Genomic DNA, 6,000 nt, shown 5'->3' with positions numbered 1-6,000 from the left:
TGTATAAACATAAAGCTGGTGAAGTTTTTTTTTTTTTTTTTAGCTCCTACACCTTTTAAAAATTTATTTATTTATTGAGTCTTAGAGAGAGGGAGAGGGAGAGAGAGAGAGAGGGAGAGAGAGAGAAACATTGACTTGCTGTTCCACTTATTTATGCATTCATTGGTTGATTTTTATATGTGCCCTGACCAGGGATTGAACCAGCAAACTTGGTGCATCAGGACTATGCTCTAACCAATTTAGCTACCCAGCCAGGGCACTCCTACAGCTTTATAAAACCTAAATCAATTTAGAAATTAAGTACACTTAATATTACTAATTCAAATTAATAACATTAATTTAGCCATATTAACTAAATTGCTACTTATAACTGAAATATGTTGCTGACTATTCTGGGCAGGTTCTGTGGCAGTCAACTGGTCTACCCTGCTGTGTGATGACTCAATGCTCTCATCATATTCACAGTATTCTACTTCTGAAAAACTTTTATTCATGCTGAGGAACTTGATTTCCTTCCCTTTCAACTGATGAGAACACATTATTTAGATTCCCAAGTTCACATTTTTCCCTTCTCATTGACCCATGGTGATTCTTTAGGGTATGATTTATTGCGCAAACTCAATGCACATGGCTACTGTGTTGATCAAGAGCATCCTTACATTATTTGTTTTCAGATTATTGAAATAAAAGCAACCTTAACTGCTCACAATATTTGTAAATTCTTTAATATACACAACTATGGATCTCTCCTGTCTTCTTTGGTTCTTGCCTAGGTTGAAACACTGGATTTTCTCTCTCTGGTACACAGGACTCTCTCCATCTGAGACCACACTCTACACTCCCAGAAGAGCTCTCATCTGTTTCCAGTGTGCACATTCCCAGAAGCCTTGCACAGTCACTAGAGTTGCTCATGTAAACCTGAATAAGGGGGCTACGGTTCCCTTTTGAAATGGAGGGATTTGGGCCTCTGGAAGGTCAGAAACCATATTACTGATTCATTCTTGAGAAATATTTGTTGAATAGATTTGGATCCTGTCCCATAATTTCTCTTCTAATATATTTTTGTCTTAGTTAAACTTACCCTCTTCCGTACACTGTCTAAAAGATTTAACTCAGTTACTTGATGACTTAATGCACTTATTGACTCTCATTAACTATAATTGCAGTTTTTAGAGGGGTTACTACCATTCAGCACCCTGAACATGGCCTTTGCTAAAGGTTCATGTGATTCCTCCATGGTGATCAGTCATCTTTAAGAGACCCCAGAGTGAGGATATAGCATTTATTCTTTATGTTCTTTCCAGAATATATAGCTAAATGCTTGTCTCTGAAATTTGCACATTTAAGCCATTTCCCATTCCTTGTTATTGATTGTTTTTTCCCCCTTTTGGAATAGGTTATAATCTTTGCTAAAATTTTTTCTTCTGTATGTGGTTATGTATATATTCTTTTCTAGTAAAAGGCTATTTAGATATAATCCTTACATGTTGATTTTAAAGGAAGAAAAATTTTGTGCAATTGTATTTTAGGGATAAGAGGTTGTTTTTCTCCTACCTTTTTATAATTTTCTCTGAAACATCTGTTAGTTGACAGATTGAGGATTTTTTGTGCAAGACCCAATAATTCCTGAATTTTTTTTCTAAGTACACTATAACTAAAAGCTTTGCCAATTGACATTTTACATTTGCAGATTAAAGGAAATGCACAGTTGTTTTAAAAATGAATCTAAAAACCTTATTTATTTCTTTAGTGTAACCAGCTTAATTTATTTATGAAACCATGAGCCAATGAATAATGTTATAATCAGCGTTTTATATAAATTATAATATTTTATAAGTTAATTTAGCGTCTCAAATTATTTTTTATTTTTACTGTTTATTGTTTGGGGTTTTGCTGTATATATTTTTAACTCATGTTTAGCTGTGTACTAGATAGTGGTCTGCTCCTTTAACAAACATTTTTAGGTGTTTTAGAATTTAAATGTAATCCTTTAGTAGAAATTGTTAGAGTTTGAAATTAAAACAATGGAAGTAGCTAATGGAAGGTGCAGTTAACTAATACTTGGGTATACAGAGTCCTTACCTTGTAGTGTGGAATACAGTCAGCCTCTTCACTCAAGTACCTTACTGTAAAATACAGCCAATGCAGCTGAACATGTAATCACCCGAGATTTGCACATGGAAAACAGTAATTATAAAATGAGTTTGGAGGAACTGAAGGAGAGAGTAGTGGTGTGTGGATGAGTGTGTTTAAGTTGCAGACAGCTTCTTGGAGAATGATGGGAAAGCATTAAAAAAAAAATCTCTGCTATGTCAAGTTGGACTTCCTCCACCCCTCCCCCAAATCATATCATGGAGGCATTTAAAGAAGAAATGGCTTATTATTGGGACTTTCACTTCCTATAGCTGCATAATATTGTAACCTGCAGGTGATGGGAAGATGTTCATTTTTCTTTCCAGTTTTTAAAAAATGGTGGATATATTGAGCATTTTTGAATAGTAGGCTGAGTTTGACTCAGGAGTGTTGGACAAGGCAAGTTAGTGGAGTGAGGGAATTCTAAGACAATTTGCAGATTCAAAACCACTGCACCCTGTTCTGGTAGCGTTGGAATGATCAAAGTTAGCTTTTATTGAGCTTTAGCTGTGTGCTGGGTGTTGTGCTAATTACTTTTCTTCTATCATTTTATTTAATCATTCCCAATCCCTATGAAAATATTGCTATTATCCCCATTTTATAGATGAGCAAAGTGAGGATCAGAGAAATGAAGTCATTTGCTCAAGGCTACACATCAAGAAATTAGAGATATTACTCCAACCAGATCTGATTTTGAGGTCCCCTCTTTCCTTTTATAAAAATACTATGTCTCACCTCTCTGGCTACAATTACAAAATTGCTGCATTCACTGCCATGATTTCAATGTTATGATGAAAGTGTTATAATATTAAATATGTGTTTTCAAATATTCAAAAACTCTTGTGTACCTCCTGTGTTCCCTTAGATCTGGGCAGGAGGAGCCCTTGCCCAGGGCCTCAGACTTTAGAGGGCTGAATCTAGAGGGCCTCATTTGATTGCATAGGGCCAAGTGGAGGTGCCCACCTGGAACCTGTGCCTGGCATTCCAGGGTCCACTTTGGGTACCCACAGGCTTGGGACCTCCCTATTTAAATGACCCTGAATTGTCTTCCAGGGCCTGCTTGGGTTTCTTTACCAGGTCAGTTCCCCTGAGGACAAACCTGCTGCCAGTGTGCACACCTGTAAGCCTAGAATGCTTTGGGGTACCTATTTATGAAAGTATGGACCAGATGCCAGCAAACTACTGCCTGGGGCTGAATCCATGGCTGTTTTATTTATTTTTATTTTTATTTTAAAAAAGATATCTTTATTGATTTCAGAGAGAGAAAAGGAGAGGGAGAGAGAGATAGAAACATCAATGATGAGAGAGTCACTGATCGGCTGCTTCCTGCATGCCCCGGACTGGGGATGGAGCCCGCAACCGGGGCATGTGCCCTGACCAGGAATCTGAACCTTGATCGCCTGGATCCTAGGTCAACGCTCAACCCCTGAGCCACGCCCAGCCGGGCCATGGCTGTTTTTTAAAATAAAGTTTTCTTGAAATACAGGCACACTCATTCGGTTACAAATTGTGTGTGACTGCTTTTGTGCTAAAATGGCAGAGTTGAGTAGTTGTGATAGAGACCAAATGGCTCACAAAGCCTAAAGTATTTGCTATCTGGTCTTTGTAGAAAAAGCTTGCTGGTCCCTGGCGTAGATGGAGCTAGCCTAGTGTGCAGGTTGCAGAGTTTGCAATGTTGAGCCAGGGTGGGGAGAGAAGGATGTTGGCTGGGGCAGGCCTCCCTCTTGCTACCATGTTTTGGCCAGAACTCTGAGGAGTTCAAAAATTCTAAATTCAAAATTCAAACCTCAATATCCACATCTTTATATTTTTCAAGGTAGAAGGATAGAATGTATTTTATCTACCAGTTTGTTAGCCTGATTTATAACTTTAAAATGTATAGACAGATGTTATTGGGGCCTCCATTTGTATTCTTGCCAGGGCCCCACAAATGTTAGAATGAATGTTAAACCCTGGAGTGCAGAGTAGGAGTTAAAGTAGGAGGGAAGAGAGACCTCAAGCAATGATGACACAAATTAATATCAAATTATAACATGTGGAAGGGCTTTTGGGGCATACATGAATTACTATTAAAAAACCTGGCTCCCAGTTTTATTCATCTAAATTAAATCAAGAATGCTGGAACCTGCCTTCCCACTTAGCTGGAAGTCCAATTCTTTTCACTAGGGCTCCTTCCCACCTCTCTCCACCTCTCCCCGTCTCCTCCCCCATCCTCTACCCTCAAATTACATTGCTCCTAGTGAGGGGATCCACCAGTCTGCCACATGATTGCGTCTTTCTGCCACAAGGTGTCACTGTTAAGGCTGGTCTTCCTCAGACTGGAAGATGCAGGTGCCCTTCGTAGGCACCACTGTGTGGTCCTGCAAGGGAAGGCCCACCCAGTCTGTCAGTGACCAGGCTCAGCCACAGGTGTGCCGTGGTGTAGCACATACCACAATGCCCCACTCACATCTCTTTATCGGAACATGAGGGCTTTCTCCTGGCCCTCTCCAGCACAGGCTGGAGGTGCCAGGAGCAGTCCTCTGCCGGTGATGAATGGAGGTGTAACTCTGAGGCAGGCTTTACACTGTCTCTCAGAGCTCCTCCAGCAGGACTGAGCCCAATTTCACACAGCAGAAACCTCCCTAAAATACATCCCAGTCACCAACTTAGACTTCCTCTTATGTTGAAGTCCAGGCTGGTGATTGGCGCTCACCAGTCATTGCCATGTAGGGAAGTGGGCCTGACATTGTCAGACTTTCAGGCTCTTCAGAGCCAGAATCTGGATTTTAATGTGAAATATGTGTATCTCTCTATGTTGGCAACTAGGTCAAAATTCTAAAGAGCACTGGGCTAGTCATATACAACACATCTGGCAGCATCTGGCTCCTGGTCAGCCACTTCTTGTTTGAGGTCTGTGCAATACCATGTCTTCCTCTAGAAAAGTTTTAGAATTAACTGGAGTCTGTGACCCAAAATTTTTAAAAAGTGAGGGATGCCAATAAGGAGAAAAAAAAAAGAGGATATTTTAAGTTGGGCTAAATCTTGGGAGATACTGATGATCTCAGCTCACATGGCCTGTCAGCAGGGCTCAGGTGATGGGCTGAGGCTGAGATATGTGGAAATAAACTTAACCTAATTTAGAGCAGATAGCAGGAAATGCTTTTGTCTTAAAATAGACCATTCTAGACCATGATAGTCTGAGATGTTTGAGGTAGACAGGAATCAAGTCTCTCTCTACCTTCCTTCCCCCTAAGCTTACAGTTTGAGTCCTTAAACCTTTTAAGAGAATGAGTGGATGAGTGTATATTTTATTTATGAATTCATATTCAATTAGAGAAAGTATTCTTATAGGTTCGTAGAACGATCTTTGATTTCATTTTGCATTTGAGCCTTAAATGGAACTTATTCTTGGATTTCGAATTTTATTCATGAGGTGCTTTTAAAGCGAAAGGGGCGGTGCAATTTAATTTCTTTGGTGTCATACTCAGCAACACATTTCTGTTTCTTTTCTTTTTCTTTTTTTTAATCCTGATGATATTTTTTCCATTGCTTTTCAGAGTGGAAGGGAGAGAGAGAGAGAAACATTGATGTGAGAGAGATACATCTATTGGTTGCCTCTCTCATGCATCCCTAACCACTGAGCCAAACCGGCTAGAGCACATTTCATTTTCTGTGTAGAGTTTGGTCTTATAATTTATCCTTATTAGGATTGTACATCACAACTACATAAAAAAGCAGGCATTTTTAAGAGTTTACAAGAAAGCTCAATGATTGAGCTTATCTTGGCTTCATAACAATATTTAAAGCAATAAGATCTTAACTGCTACCTTATTTCCTGTAGTGCAGGTGGGAAAAGCTCAGAAATGGTTTTCTTGAAGTCAGTAA

The 6,000-nt window shown here is 39.4% G+C and overlaps 1 protein-coding gene across 1 annotated transcript in view; it reads left to right on the top strand.

Annotated features, from left to right (window-relative positions):
- The first annotated feature begins 777 nt into the window (after positions 1 to 777).
- ERC2 (ELKS/RAB6-interacting/CAST family member 2) overlaps positions 778 to 6,000 on the top strand; it is a 612,577-nt gene continuing 607,354 nt past the window's right edge. Inside the window, exon 1 of the mRNA XM_087825036.1 lies at positions 778 to 974. The gene's annotated coding sequence lies outside the window, so the exon portion shown is untranslated. The remainder of the gene's footprint in view (positions 975 to 6,000) is intronic.

Source organism: Miniopterus natalensis, chromosome 15 (genome assembly GCF_054644295.1).
Source record: "Miniopterus natalensis isolate mMinNat1 chromosome 15, mMinNat1.hap1, whole genome shotgun sequence".
Lineage (NCBI taxonomy): Eukaryota > Metazoa > Chordata > Mammalia > Chiroptera > Miniopteridae > Miniopterus > Miniopterus natalensis.
The sequence above is the reverse complement of the archived record's forward strand: the minus strand, read 5'-3'. Positions and strand labels throughout refer to the sequence as shown.